This window comes from Taudactylus pleione, unplaced genomic scaffold (genome assembly GCF_031769625.1).
Source record: "Taudactylus pleione unplaced genomic scaffold, aTauple2 ptg000864l, whole genome shotgun sequence".
NCBI classification, from domain to species: domain Eukaryota; kingdom Metazoa; phylum Chordata; class Amphibia; order Anura; family Myobatrachidae; genus Taudactylus; species Taudactylus pleione.
Genome location: NW_028285266.1, coordinates 2,179,952 through 2,194,546, shown reverse-complemented (window position 1 = coordinate 2,194,546; position 14,595 = coordinate 2,179,952). Strand labels below are relative to the sequence as shown.

The following is a 14,595-nucleotide window of genomic DNA, read 5'->3' as shown; positions in this document are numbered from 1 at the left end:
ATGATTTGTATTTTTTATGTGGCACTAATTGTCCCTAATAAGCCCAGGCAGATATAAACTATATCAACTATATAAACTATATAATAATGATGGATTAAAGTCCAGTGATAATGCTCTCAGTAATTACTATGTAAGCAAAAATTAAGATTCATATGATAATTAGCTGACATTAGATTCCAAATGTAGCAATTACTGTATAGGCAAATGTTGTAACATCCGTGATAGATCAAAGCTCAGATCATAGAAATAATATCCACTATAGTGGCTACATAAGCATATTGCAATTTCCTCATATAAATTACTATTAATAATGTGCATGTAACAATTGCATACTACTTAGTTTTGTGATCACAGTCTTGTGATCAAATTGATCTGAGTTTAGATATAATATCATCAGCAGATACTCCTATGCAAAAGCAATAATATCAGTAGCAGTAATAAGAAAAAACATACATAACAAGAATGAGTGATAGTGAAGGTTATTCTGTATATCATCTGAGCTGTAAGCCATGAAAACAATCAGAAATGTAAAAATGTAAGCAGTGCTTACAGCATATTAATGCCATTGCATATACATTGCTTTCTCTTAGATATAGTACATGTTCGATACGTATGTTGCAGTGTACTAATGACCATTTGTCAACATAACAAGATAAATCTTTTTATATTTACAAGAATAATAGAGTCGAGTAAGTTAGATGTAAATAAATAAAAATAATTTAATTAAACATCGGAAGCAGATTTCAAAAAGAATATGTCCTATATAATACTAAAAATCTAGGTGTCCATAACATGCGCAGTGAGAGCTATATGATGGCATGTGTGCTCCCAATAAGAGTCCCCACTGGAACGGATAATGTAAAAAATGTACATCTTTCACATGTTCCTACCTTGGGCCACCTCTGGCAGTGCACACACCGGCCTTCCCCTGTTATACAAACATTTGGCCACCAAAACGGTTTGTCCACTTGAGCACAGCTGCTCAAGCAAGGCGAGTTTATGTGCAGGTATGCGCTTATGTGTACTGTACATGTCACCGTCATTACAAAATAGTTAAAAATACAAGATAAAAAAAAAGAGTTGGGAAGTCTGAACATTACTCGCATTATCATTTTTGTTATTTTGCCTGTCTTTTGATATAGGGTAATTCCCTCTATATAGGGTAATCCCCTGTAATTTTACTTACATAATTGTAATATGGTGTAAGTACTTTCATGGGGCCCAAATTGTATAGTTTTCAAAATAACAAAAATGTTTGCAATGTCTAGTGGTTTCTATTTATATAGTTACTGATTCTCATGAGGAAGAAAAGTGCCGGCATATGGGGACGTCCGCAGCATCTAGATGTACAGATCGATCATCATAACCTATTGCCAAATAGTCCTTCTCTGCGTGCCAGCTTCCGTGCCACTCAGCTTGCGACAAACTTTTTTTTTGCTTAGTGTGCGCCTTACAGTGGCGAAAGTTCATCCCAGACGCCAGGAGGCAAGTTATAATTTGTTGCCCCCCCCTGTCACAGCCGCTGGCACTGTAATGTAGCATTCCGCGAGCAGATACACTCTCAGTTGCACACAGAATATAGGCATGCCAAGGAGGAGTGAGACAGAGAGTTGTGGGTGAGGGGGGGCTCCGGACGTGTCACACTGACTATAGAAGCTGCTGAGGATCAGCAACACCAATGAGCAGGGACAGGCTTTAGATAGACAGAGGCGGCAGCTGACACGGAGCTCTCCACTAGTGTATGGTGCCAGGAAAAGATGCCATGTATTGGGCAGCCATGATGGTACACTCTGAGTATATAGTTACAGCCCTAAGTGGGGTGAATATATTGTGGGCAATGGAGGAGGTGTCCCTTCAGTGCTGGAGCCTGGCAGTAGGCGCCTCCATTGTCTCCCATAGTTCTGCCCCTGGCGCCTTAGTCATACAAATTAAACAATAAGTTGCGTTAAAATGGCTTAATGAGACTGAACTGATGAATTTGATATGCAACACTACAACTGTGTCTAAATGAATCTGAATCTGTGCGTGAAGTGCTGAGATGCAGTGGACACTGTTTTTTTTAACACCAACAGGGGTATTCAATATGAAACGTTAACTTCACTGTCGGAGTTTTTTTCTGCGTTAAGGTATGGTGCGCGCTCCCACTTATCCCCATATTCAATATAAAATGAATCGGGAAACTCCGAAGTTGGATTTGCGTAAAGTTACGAATTTTTCCTTACAATAATTGTAAGACCCCCCTAAAGTGGTAAAAACATGGGGGAACACTATGGGTACCCCCGTTTTAGCCTTTAATTGAAAGTTGGGGATTTAAATGGCCGCAGCAGGTGTTTTTTTCCCGACATTGAAGAAGTGATGCAGAAGAGCACTTAGGTTATTTTTTTCGTTTTTTTAAGTGGTCCCATCAAATTTGGGGTACATGAAAATGGGTACTAGCATATTTTTAAGTCCCTAAAGTATTTTTTTTTAAATTCTGCATTTGTGCACCTGCCGCTATAATTCTATTCTAGAAAACATCTGCCGCATACTAGCAGAATAGCCCTGAACCTATTTCCCTATTGTTAAACAATTTTTCCCCATTTTTTTTTTTTACCCCAATTTTTAAAATAATTTTTTGGGGTGTCCCTATTTTTTTTTTTTACTTTTTTTGACACAGTTCTTTTTTAAATGTCATTCCCAGGGGTGCAGGCTATTTTTTTTAAGCCCGCACCCCTAAATCCCAATTCTGCACTTTTTTTCGACACCTATTCAATGGTGAAAAGTTATCACAGTTTTTTATCAAAGACTTTTCAAAACTGCGATAAGTCTTTGACATTGAATACGGTGTGAAAGTAAAACCTGCGATAATTACGTCATACCTCCGATATTAATGCAAAAACGATGTTATCGCACCCATATTGAATACCCCTGCAAGTGCTTAGTGCTTCATCTGCAACTTTGTAGCTATTTACTATATAACGTATTCGTGTGCAGTTAAAGTCGCAGCCCAGCATCTTTGGTACAGATTAGAGGTGTTTTGCTGTGTCTGCAATGTGAATAAGATGCACATTGTAAAGAACAAGTCGCTATGCTGCACCGCTTGGTGCAGCTCACTCACGCCACATGGAGTATTGAGGCTAGGGGGTATATTTACTAAAGTGAGAGTTTTTAGAAGTGGATATATTGCCCATAGCAACCAATCAGATTCTACTTAACATTTAACTAGCACCTTCTAGAATCTGATTATTTGCTATGGGCAACATCTTCACTTCTAAACACTCTCACTTCAGTAAATATACCCAGGCTTGCCTACCCTCCCGATTTGGCCAGGAGCCTCCCGATTTTCGGGTGCCGCTCCCGGCCCCCCGGGAAGGCAGGCAAGCCTCCCGCAAGCCGCCATCCCTCCCTACCCCCCTGCAGAGTTACTAAGGAAACCCCCGCAGCGGGGAGGCCCGGTGACGCGATTTGCGCTGAATCGCGTCATTGTGGCCCCGCCCCCCGCTTTACAATGCCGTTTACTCCGGCATTGTGATGAGGGGGGGGAGCCGCGATGACACGATCTCGCGGCCACACCCCCGGCCCGCACTGGCCACGCCCCAACAACAGCGTTATAGTGCGGCCACGCCACCCCGCTGTAAGCTGAATGTCGGCAAGTATGAATATACCCCTTCTTGTATAAGGACACATCTGTACTATGCCATCCCCTTGCTGGGTGAAAATGTACATTTTCTCCATACACACGCCTAAAACAAACACACACATGACAGTCCCATGAGACGGATTTGTGCACAATAGCCACAGTTTACAGGCAGAGTGATCCAGCCTTGCAAACTGTTCGCTCTTGTATCATCCGTGATGGTGCAGCGCATGCGCTGTCTGTGATTGCTTCTGCAGTACATGCACAGACTGCTGATAATCGTGAGAATCGCTCGCTGCTGGACTCAGAATAAGACCCATAATGAGCTATATATAAAACTAATCAAAAAAGTTCTATCGTCCCAAAAGTTTAATTGTGACAGTGCTGGATTCAGCATTTAAAAACAGCTCCCAATTTAACAAGCACTGAAGGATACAATGTGGCTATATATATGCGGTGAGGTCAATGGCTGGGGAGGCACTGGCTAGTATCAGAGTGATGTTGTGCTGGGTACACATCGTGTAGTGTGTGCCGAGCTTTACACAGAAGTTGCCAGTCCCTGCATAGTGACGAGGTGCCAGCTACTGGTGTCTGCAGGGAAATCCCCTATTTTGTTACATAGTGATTTAAAAGCCCCCAGACAGAGGGCCTGATTCAGACCCGGACGCTATTTGCGGTCGTTCGTTCAGAAAAAAGGGGTGGCTATTCAAATGAACCATTCGCTCTTTGCGGTCTGTTGACGCCTCTATGTCTGAACGAGCGAACAAAACTTGCGGTCGTAATTTTGAAATAAACGCCCCCTGGCCGCTCGCATCATACGTCATGTCTGCTATTTATTAGATTAATCGAGTACATCGAACGGCGTATGAACTGCTCGCTATTCTTGTGGTTGGTTTTTCCTACCGCAATGCTGCAAGCAGTTCTGACTTAAAAAAACCAAGTGACGTGGGCAATGACGCTGCTGTATTAATTATACACACCCACAAAACGCCCGTTTTGACCTTTAAGCACGCCTGCGTTCTGAATTCGACTACCCGTTTTCAAGCACCTTCCCCCGTTACCACCCACATACGCCTCCTCCTGTCACTCAAATTAGCAGGCATTTGCTATTTAGCGAACAAACGATTTTCGGCCGCACTGACTGGTTCGCGCATGCATATTACAAACCGTACGCATGCGCAGATGTGCGAACATCGCTCGGAACGAGCGAACGGCCGCTTATGAGCGGCTCTGAATCAGGCCCAGAGTCCTTTTGTCCACAGCAGACCCTCCTCACCTTTTTCTTCTATATGTATTTCCTCTGTCTGCATATTCCAGATTCCTTCCTCCTCAGTGCTGCTGCTGCTGAGCTCCGATGCCTGAGTACTTCCTGGACTGGTCACCTGAATGTCAGTGGTGTTCATCAGAGCTAAAGGCATGCCTCCTCACAGTGAGGCATGCCTCCATTAGCTCTTTCTCTCTGTCTTTTATTGGCTGCTTCGTGGCCCAGCCCCCAGCTCTAGGCAGTGTCTGAGCTATCAAATCTAAGACTGAGGACCTGTTTCAGACATGCTCACTAGGATACGTTCGCTCATAGCCAGCCGATTTTCGCAATGTGCGCATGCATATGCATCGCAGTGCGCATACCAATGCATAAAAAGTGGGAGGCACATATAGAAACCATTGTAATTCCTACACCGTTCACCTGATTTGGATGTAATTACCCTCAAATTAAATCTGAAAGTCTGCAGTTAAAGCACATCTTGTTTGTTTCATTTCAAAGCTATTGTGGTGGTGAATAAAGGCCGAAAAACTGAACGACTAGCGCTCAGTCCTTCAGGTCGCCAAGGTGCGGTGCCCGCACTGAACGGCGTTTACTGAACGTCATTCAGTGCAGGTGACCGACCTCATATCTGCGAACATGTCTAACCTGACGATCGTCGTCAGGTTGACGAGCATGTTCCACAGATAGTCGGCGTCGGAAGGATCTATCGTGCACACACATCGCTGGTCCTTGCCGGCTATCCATTAGACGACTTTCTGAACGTTCTGACCAAAACCTCCTGTAGCTTGGAGGGAGTCCCCACAACGTAGTTGCCCTGGGGCCCCCACAAGCCTTAATCTATACCTGTCTATAATTTTGCATGGATACAAAAATTCACATGTATACCTTACATGGAGACACAGCACCATATTGTTTCTTTTTCTTCACTTGTCTGGTTTTATATCCCTGGATGAACTGCTTGCCATGAGAGAGGGAAGAAACCATTGGATATCTACATATTCTGATTGGTGGATGAACATTATTGTGAAACTTTATTTCCTCATGTGTTTCTATATATTATATACTGCAGGTCAAAAGCTTTGGAAGTTTTTCACTAATCTACCTGGGCAACATTTTCAGAGTACTGTAAATAGCAGCAATAACTCATTTTCTAATACTGTGTTAAGAGGCGATAGAACATCAGCCGTCTCCTTGCAGATAAATAAATACAGTAGGCCCATTAAAATAAAAAAAATGAAAAGTTTTATTTTGAGTAGATCATTATTAAGGTCAGCAAAGGACCTCATTCAGCGGCTCTCGGAAAATGCTAGCGCTGGCTCTGAATGAGGGCGGCCGCATCTATTTTCTGAGCTGGCCTCCTGGCCGCTCGCTAGGCTGTGGGTGACCACCCACAGCTTTAGCGAGTAGCCAGGTTGATGGTCGCGATGGTCAAGACCATCGTGACCATCGGGGCTTGCGACGAGACCCTTGTGGTAGGGTCTCGTCTGCCGCAAACCCCAGTGAGCTTTCGGCTCTATTAGAGCCGGAAGCTCACCACTGACATCACGAGTGATATCAGTGGGGCCACCCCCAAATGGCAGGCGTTCCATCGGGAACGCCTCCGTTTGGCAAGCCACCCCCCCACCTGCCTACAAAACAGTGCGAGCTGTCGGTCACCATCGACAGCCGCCCCTTTTGTAGTAAGTCCCGGAGCGAGAGAATTTCTCCCTCACTCCGGGGCTTGCGCACGCGCAGTGCGGCCGCTGCGCTTGTGCAGGACCTCTACATTGACCCACTTGCGAGCGCATCAGCGTTTGCGAGCGGGTCTGAATGAGACCCAAAGTGTCTAACTGAACAGTTACACAAACATTTATTTGGAGCTAATCATCCTCCTTCTTCTTTCATCCCTCAAGTACAGTATATTATATAATCCTCCATACCGCACTCTACACTCTGCCTGTGTAATAGTATTGCAGAGGTTCCCAAACATGGTCCTCAAGGCACCCCAACAGTTCAAGTTTTAGAGATATCCATAGCTGAGCACAGGTGGTTAAATCAAGTTGACTGAGGTACTAATTAAGTCACCTGTGGTCAAGCATGGATATCTTTAAAACCTGGACTGTTAGGGTGCCTTGAGGACCGAGTTTGGGAACCTCTGCAGTATGCAATCCGTGTTTTCCTTTAAATGTGTGTTATATTATGACTTCCTTGCAATTATTATTAGTATTACCTGTGTTGAGATATTGTTCAGTAAGGCATAGTTTATGATACAATACTGGCCTGGCTTTTTTACATAATCTAACACAGTGCAATGTATCTCCTTTGATCAGATGACCTATTGGCTCAGATGTAGACTGTGCCTCAGTCCGGCATATTATATCTTAACATTTAGTAAGGAGGACAGCTGGACATTTAAATATACAAAGTGTTTAAATCACAAACTACATTACTAAACATTGAACAAAATCTTGGACCAGGTAATTTCATTATAAATTTTAACATTCCCTAATGTTCTTTTCCTAAAGATCTTTCCTTTTATTTATCAATCACCATGTATCACAAATTGCTTTTATTCATATCACTCCATTGTATCATCTGTAAGGCAATGATATCCTTCACTCTCACTGCATCTCACCCATCTGTGTAAATTGTCACCTCAATAATCCACTCCCCTCTTATTAACACTTTTCTTATCTTTATACATTGACTGTAATAACCTCAACCTATCACCATGAAAAACTTTTTCACAACATCCTACAACTATATTTATCTCTCTCTCCTCCTGCTGCTTTTAGCTGGTGAGATATCACCTAATATAGGCCCTGTCCACATGCACCATTCACATACAGTTGATTCACAACAGTACAAAAAATCCAGCTAACCTTATAAACATCACATGTCTCCCATCAGTCACTTGAATAAGCCTTATGGAATGCTCACTTTGTCTCTAACAATTAACATCCATCAATGACCTCTTTATCTCAAACAACCTCAACCCCTGACAATAACAGAAACATGACTCAAACAATCAGACACTGCCTCCGCTGCAGCACTTTAACATGGTGGTCTCCCTTTTACACACACATCCGGGCCAAGAAACAGTAAAGGGGGAGGGGTCAGGATTTTCACCCCATACTTTCTGTTGCTGTGATCTGTTGTCCACCTGGGCCACAGCAACAAACATTTTTCTGCCTGGCTCCCTCACTTCTAATCCCCTGACATCCCAACTTATTTCAATGTCCTTCTTAATAGTCCACATACTTCATGTGCCTCCAATCTACTATCTCTAACTTCCTCTCTCGGCCTCTCCGAGTGGACTGACTGCTCTACTCATCAGGATTGCAACTGCCATGATATTGTATTCACCAGATTATGCTCAGTTTCTGAATTCATTAACACTCCTCTCAGTTTCTCAGATCACAGCTTTATTACCTGTATTCTTTCCTCCATTACTTCTAGCACAGTGTCACTGAAGTCTACCAAGCCTCTTCACACCCACAGAAACACTAAACCTATTAATTTTCAACAACTTTCCACCTATCTGCAACAACTACTGATACCAATTTCTAAATTCACTTCTCCTGAGATTGCTGTAACATACCTTAACCATACTCCAGAAATAGCCCCCGATGAAGTATCTCTAGCTACACATCAAACTCCACTTAGACTTAGATGGCATTCCTGATTAACAAGTCACCTACAAAAACTGTCATGTAAAGTAGAATGTCAGTGGTGAAAATATCGTACTCCAAGTGAACCTCACATATAAGGCTATATACCATTTGTATCGAAAGGTTCTGGACACTGCAAAACAAACATATTGCCAATCTCTCATCTCTGCTCAAGCTTCTAATCCCAAGCGACTATTTATTACAGTTAAATCACCACTTAACCCTTCTATACCCAACTCACCTGCTACTATCAGTTCACAAGATCTTGCTTCCTATTTCAAGGACAAGATTGCTAAGATCTGAAATGAAATGATAACTGAAAAACATATCCAGAATACAACCATATCTTACACAAGACACTGCGTAAACTCTAATTCATGCACTCATAGGGCCTGATTCAGAGTTGTATAGTAATGCAAATGCATTTGCACATTTTGCCGCTTAGCAATTGCTAAAATATGCTAATGCATCAGCAGGCGGAATTTGCATTGAGACGCCCACCAGAGCCCTCGCAGCTGCTTGCAACTGTGTACACATCCGCAGCATTGTACGCAGATCCTAAAAACATTGACTCCTCAAGTAAGTCTATGGTCACTAAGAATGGTTGTGTTAACTTAGTTGCTGAAGCTTTGTTCTCTGCGTACGGGATAGCAGACGCTGGCTTGAACACACCCAGGAAACGGCCCCTACATGCCAGTGTTTTGGCCAGAAATCCCCGTCACCACCCACGAAATGTTCTTTTCCTGTCAATCAATTGCGAGTGAATCCTCATAGCGAGCTGAATTGCAATTCAATCGCGGAGCACGCGCAATGTGGACCACCGATAATCGCTCAACTGCTTGAAAATCGTCATGGCGTTCAACTCTGAATCAGCCTCATTATCTCCAGCACTGATTTTTGCAAATTGTAATAGTCTTCTTACTGGTCTTCCCCAAAACAGACTCTCACTACTATAATTCATTTTGAATGCAGCTGCGAGGCTAATCTTCCTAGCTAAATGTTCATCATCTGCTGCTCCGCTCTGTCAGTTCTCCATTAATTATCCTGTATTCCAGAAATTCTATATAAAATACTTTTACTTTCATATAGAGCTATTAAGTAAACTACACCAACATACAGTATATCTCGTCACTTATCTAAAAAACTTTCACCCAGCTCAACCTCTCCGATCAGCACAAGATCTATGTCTCTCATCCTCACGCATCACCTGCTCCCATTCACAGTTACAATACTGTTTTTCAGCTGCACCTACTCTGTGGAATGCCCTTCCAGACACAATAAGGATGGGATGTACTAAGCATCGCATCTGTGATGCGGTGCATTCGGCCACTTGTGGGTAAATACCGGCGTTAATTACACTGGTATGTACCTAGAATTGCGATTCTAATCACAAAGAACAGCTATCCCAATAAGAGCTGTCCTTTGCGATAGAGGGACTTCCGGGTTTATGACTCAGAAGTCTCTCTGCGCATACGCAGTATGACGCATGTGCCGCTAGAGGTTCTGGGAGGGATTTGATTTTAATACTCTCAGAGGAAAATGCGGAAAGAAGCCCATAGGCTTCTATTGGATAACTCCATCTAAAGATGGTGTTACCCACCTGATCCAAGCTTCGGAATGTATCACATAAATAGCATTTTCTGGAGTTTTGGCTGCATTAGTACAGTATATCCCATCCTAAGACTTTTCTCTAGTCTACGAACCTTCAAGCGCTCCCTGAAAACTAACCTCTTCAGACAAGCTTATCACAATCCTAAACCACCCACATAATCTCCATAAGATGGCCTTCCCAATTACTTCCCCTCTATACAGTCCACATAACTACATATTTTTTCTTCCTTCACTTTCACTTCTTGCCAACCGTAGGCCAAGAGTCCTGTGCAACTGCATCATACAGCCCACCAAGAGCATATGCAATCTGGTTTGACCAATATACAATATGTAGCACTTATCTTTGTGTATCAATGCCTATTTCCCAATAGATTGTAAGCTTGTGAGCAGGGCCATATTACCTCTTTGTTTTTATTACCCAGTCTTATTTTATTACTGTTTGTTCTCAATTGTAAAGTGCAATGAAATATGCTGGCACTATATAAGTAACTGTTAATAAATAAATAGACTAGGGCACCCAGAACTCATGCACCAGCCCTGCCATTAAGAATGCCCATCAACGTTTTTACGTGTAGATGGTTGTATTAGAAACATTTAATGATCACACTAGACTATACAGAAAATGCAAACCTACTGTACAATGCTCCTATCATCACTTCTCAGCACCCAGTTTGTTATTTCGTTCCCCCATTTGCTCACCCATGCTTTAGAAGATGTTTATACTCTACGAAAAGTGCTATAGACCATATTAACCTAAAAGAGCTCCATGAACATGTGACTGGCCAATGAAAGGACACAAGAAATATCACCATTTGGTATTAAAATGTTATATTATGGTGATAATTTCTAAGAATGTCATTATACGCCAGTAGCAAAACTACCAAAAGGCACATCATCATAAAAACATATGCAGGTGCATTTGGCTAAACTTTTTTCTTCCCATGAAAGATGTACAGTTTCTAACATATGTAATGTTTTTATTCTAATGGTCTATATCACTGATAGCTTATAAATCAAAGCCCAGTTGTACTTCTTTATGTACAGTACATCAGCTAAAAATATGTCTTGATGGTAGTTTTTCTGTAAATACATACTTATATGATTAATATTTTAGCAAACAGTTACAGTTGTCGTTATGTATAGTTTAGTAACATACTTGATATTTTAGTCGTGTTATTTAACTTAAATGTATAATAAGATTGTTATATTAGAATAAAAAACTTGTTAATATAATAAACACATATACAGACGTATTGCTACAAGTGAATTAATACTTTACACTATAATCAAAAGGTATCAAATTACTTGACGTTTTATCAGTAAAGTGTGTTAGCAGCACAGACAAAAGTTACTCCATAAAATGATACTTACAATGTTCAGTAGTGATCGCTTTCTGATGTCCCTTGAAGTTCTGCTCACTTTTTCATATACCAGCAATAGAAAAAGTAAATATCCATCCCTTGCAGGAACACAGTACTGTACTTTGGATGGCTATTCTAGGCTGGCTTCACTGTGCTTCCATTAATCACAACAAATATACTCATCATTTGGCCATAAATGGTAAGGTATGAATCTGACGGTGGCCTCTCCAATACAGCCTCATAAATTAATGTTAAGTAGCTAAACTGCCACTAAGACTAAGAAAATAGCATTTAAATATTTAAATATAGAAACTATCTGGTCTCAGGTTCAGTCTTTGCACAAGAAGACAAGTAAAGTTAATCTGGTAATAACAAAAACATTTTAAATGCAATTTGTAAAGCAAGTATATTACATGTGTACATCACATGTTACCTTATTTTAGAATGAACAAAACGTTAAATACAAGTCTACAAATCCTTGTATCCTTTACATCTGCTCTAAATCTCTTTCTCTCCAGTAAACCGTTAAACTTTGACACCGTTTTAGAATTAAAATGCTATAATATCAGGGTTTTATGCCGATCCCGTATAGTTTGTGTTAAAATTAATCGTATATTAAAAGTTGATACTTAACATCTGTCATTGCTTCTCTTGATCTTAAGAAAGTCAATCTTGCTGCTTATGTATCTTTTATGATGTGAGGTAAGAAATGAAGCGTAGATGAGGCATAGAAAACCACGGGTATAGAGAGAAAAAGCAAGAATGAAACTTGAAGGAGACACTAACGCATGCTGTTATCATCACAGGTGTTGACATGAGCTGTAAGGTCTCCAAGATATACTCTCTAGCCAGTAGTGTTAATTTCACTGGTAATTGAGATGCTACCGGTGTTAGCACTTAGAAGTAGAACAGTTTAGATCGCATCACAACAGCTTTCTAGCTTTATCACTGGCATACAGTCGTCTACCAAGATTTATTTGGTTGTTGCAAAATATACACTGAGATTTTGTTTCTATTGTATTTATTTGCCTACATACTGTTTATATTAGACTAGTTACAGTATGTCCAATTACTAAGGAAAATATAATTGTTTTACTGTGTATCTTATTTTCTATTTAAGGGGTCTAGCAATGGCCAAAAAACCTTAAGCAGAATGTTTGCCTATCACTGGCCTTCTCTGATGCCAAGCATTGAGGAGCCTATTTATCTCCGATCCCTGATGATGCTGTTAGCCTGGGTACCGGCAGGAAAGAAAAAACCTTTATTATTGAAATAAAAATAAAATGTTGTCACACTTTTTAAATTATTTTTTATTATTTTGTGTAGACTCTGGAACTGGAAGCCCGGGTCACGCATGAGTTTGATGACACCTAACTGGCCTGGCAAGAAGTAAAGGTGCGTATCCACTTGCCGACAATGAAGGACTGAACGATTCTGATATTGTTATCGTTCAGTCGTTCATTGTACTGTGCAGTGCCCACACTGAATGATATGTCGTTCAGTGCAGGCACACTCTGTCATCCCCGAACAACTTAACCTGACATCGATGGTCATTGCCGGCATTTAACCGCACAATTACTGCACGATTAGTGAACGATTGAACAATAACGATGTCATAATCGTTCAATCGTCCATTTATATCGGCAAGTGGATATGCACCTTTAGACTACTCTTAACATTGCTGGCCAGTGTTGCAGCGCTGCGGGGAGCTGCTACTGATAAATTGGTCCCAAAAATATTTTTTACTATCATGATGAGCAACGATAGACAGTGTTTCTTTTTGGGCCAAGTTGAAAAAACCCTTCTAACTCCCTAATGTATGATCTATCATTATAACTAGATTTACATGGTTCTATCCATATTAATCTAAAATAATGTTATTACATATGCCAAGCAAATCTGTTACTTACAACACACATCATAAAATCTGATAGTCTTGCTAACTTGGGGCCTGATTCAGAGCCGCTCGTAAGCGGCCGCTCGTTTGCTCCGAGCGATGTTCGCACATCTGCGCATGCGTATGGGTCGTAATGCACGTGCGCCAACCAGTCAGTGAGGTCGGAAATCAAGCGCTCGCAAAATAGCGAGTGCCTGCTAATTTGAGTGACAGGATGAGGCGTTTATGGGTGGTAACAGGGGAAGGTGCTTGAAAACGGGGAGTGGAGATCCGAACGCAGGCGTGCCAAACGGTCAAATGGGCGTTTTAAGGGTGTGCATAATTAACAAAGCAGCGTCATCGACCACGTCACTTGGTTGTTTCTTAGCCTGAACTGTTCGCATGATTGCGGTAGGAAAATCCTACTACAAGCACTGCGAGCAGTTCAGACGCCTTTCGATGTACTCGATTAATCAAATAAATAGCGGAGATGACGTAGGATGCGAGCGGCCAGGGGGCGTCTTTACAAAATAGCGAGCGCATGTTTCGTTCGCTCGCTCAGACATAGAGGCGTCAACAGACCGCAAAGTGCGAGCGCTCAATTTAAATATCCGGCCCCTTTTTCTGAACGAGCGAGCGCAAATAGCGTCCGGCTCTGAATCAGGCCCTTGGTGAGCATCTTGTTACAGGGGATTGTGCAACATTGTGTGCTTAGGCGCAATAGAACACATACCTCTGTTTGCTAAAACTACCATGTTAATTATCTGGAGATAACAGTGATACACAGGCTGCCTAGTCACACTGAAATGAGCTAAAATGCCTGTTGCAAAGTACACACTGCGCTCATGTCGTATGCATTTCAGTAGCTCGCACCACAGCCAGGCAACATGCATGTTTTAAGGGTGACTTACTTTAAATGGTTGATCTGGTAATTCTACACAGCTAGTTTTAAGTAGGGATGTGCAGACTCGGATAGGTTCGAGTTTGCACGCCGAGTTCGGATTTTTCCCTCCAAAAAAACGGAACTCAGAAAGAGGCTAAACGTCAGCTTGCATGGACAAACATCATCATTCCTGGACTTGTCCAGGAATGATGATGTTTGTCCATGCAAGATGACGTTTAGCCTCTTTCTGAGTTCCGTTTTTTTGGAGGGAAAAATCCGAACTCGGCGTGCAAACTCGAACCTATCCGAGCCTGCACATCCCTAGCTTTAAGCA

The 14,595-nt window shown here is 41.8% G+C and overlaps 1 protein-coding gene across 1 annotated transcript in view; it reads right to left on the bottom strand.

Annotated features, from left to right (window-relative positions):
- KCNMB1 (potassium calcium-activated channel subfamily M regulatory beta subunit 1) overlaps positions 1–11,592 on the bottom strand; it is an 86,320-nt gene extending 74,728 nt beyond the window's left edge. The window contains exon 1 of the mRNA XM_088458904.1: positions 11,513–11,592. The gene's annotated coding sequence lies outside the window, so the exon portion shown is untranslated. The remainder of the gene's footprint in view (positions 1–11,512) is intronic.
- Between the last annotated feature and the right edge of the window lie 3,003 nt (positions 11,593–14,595).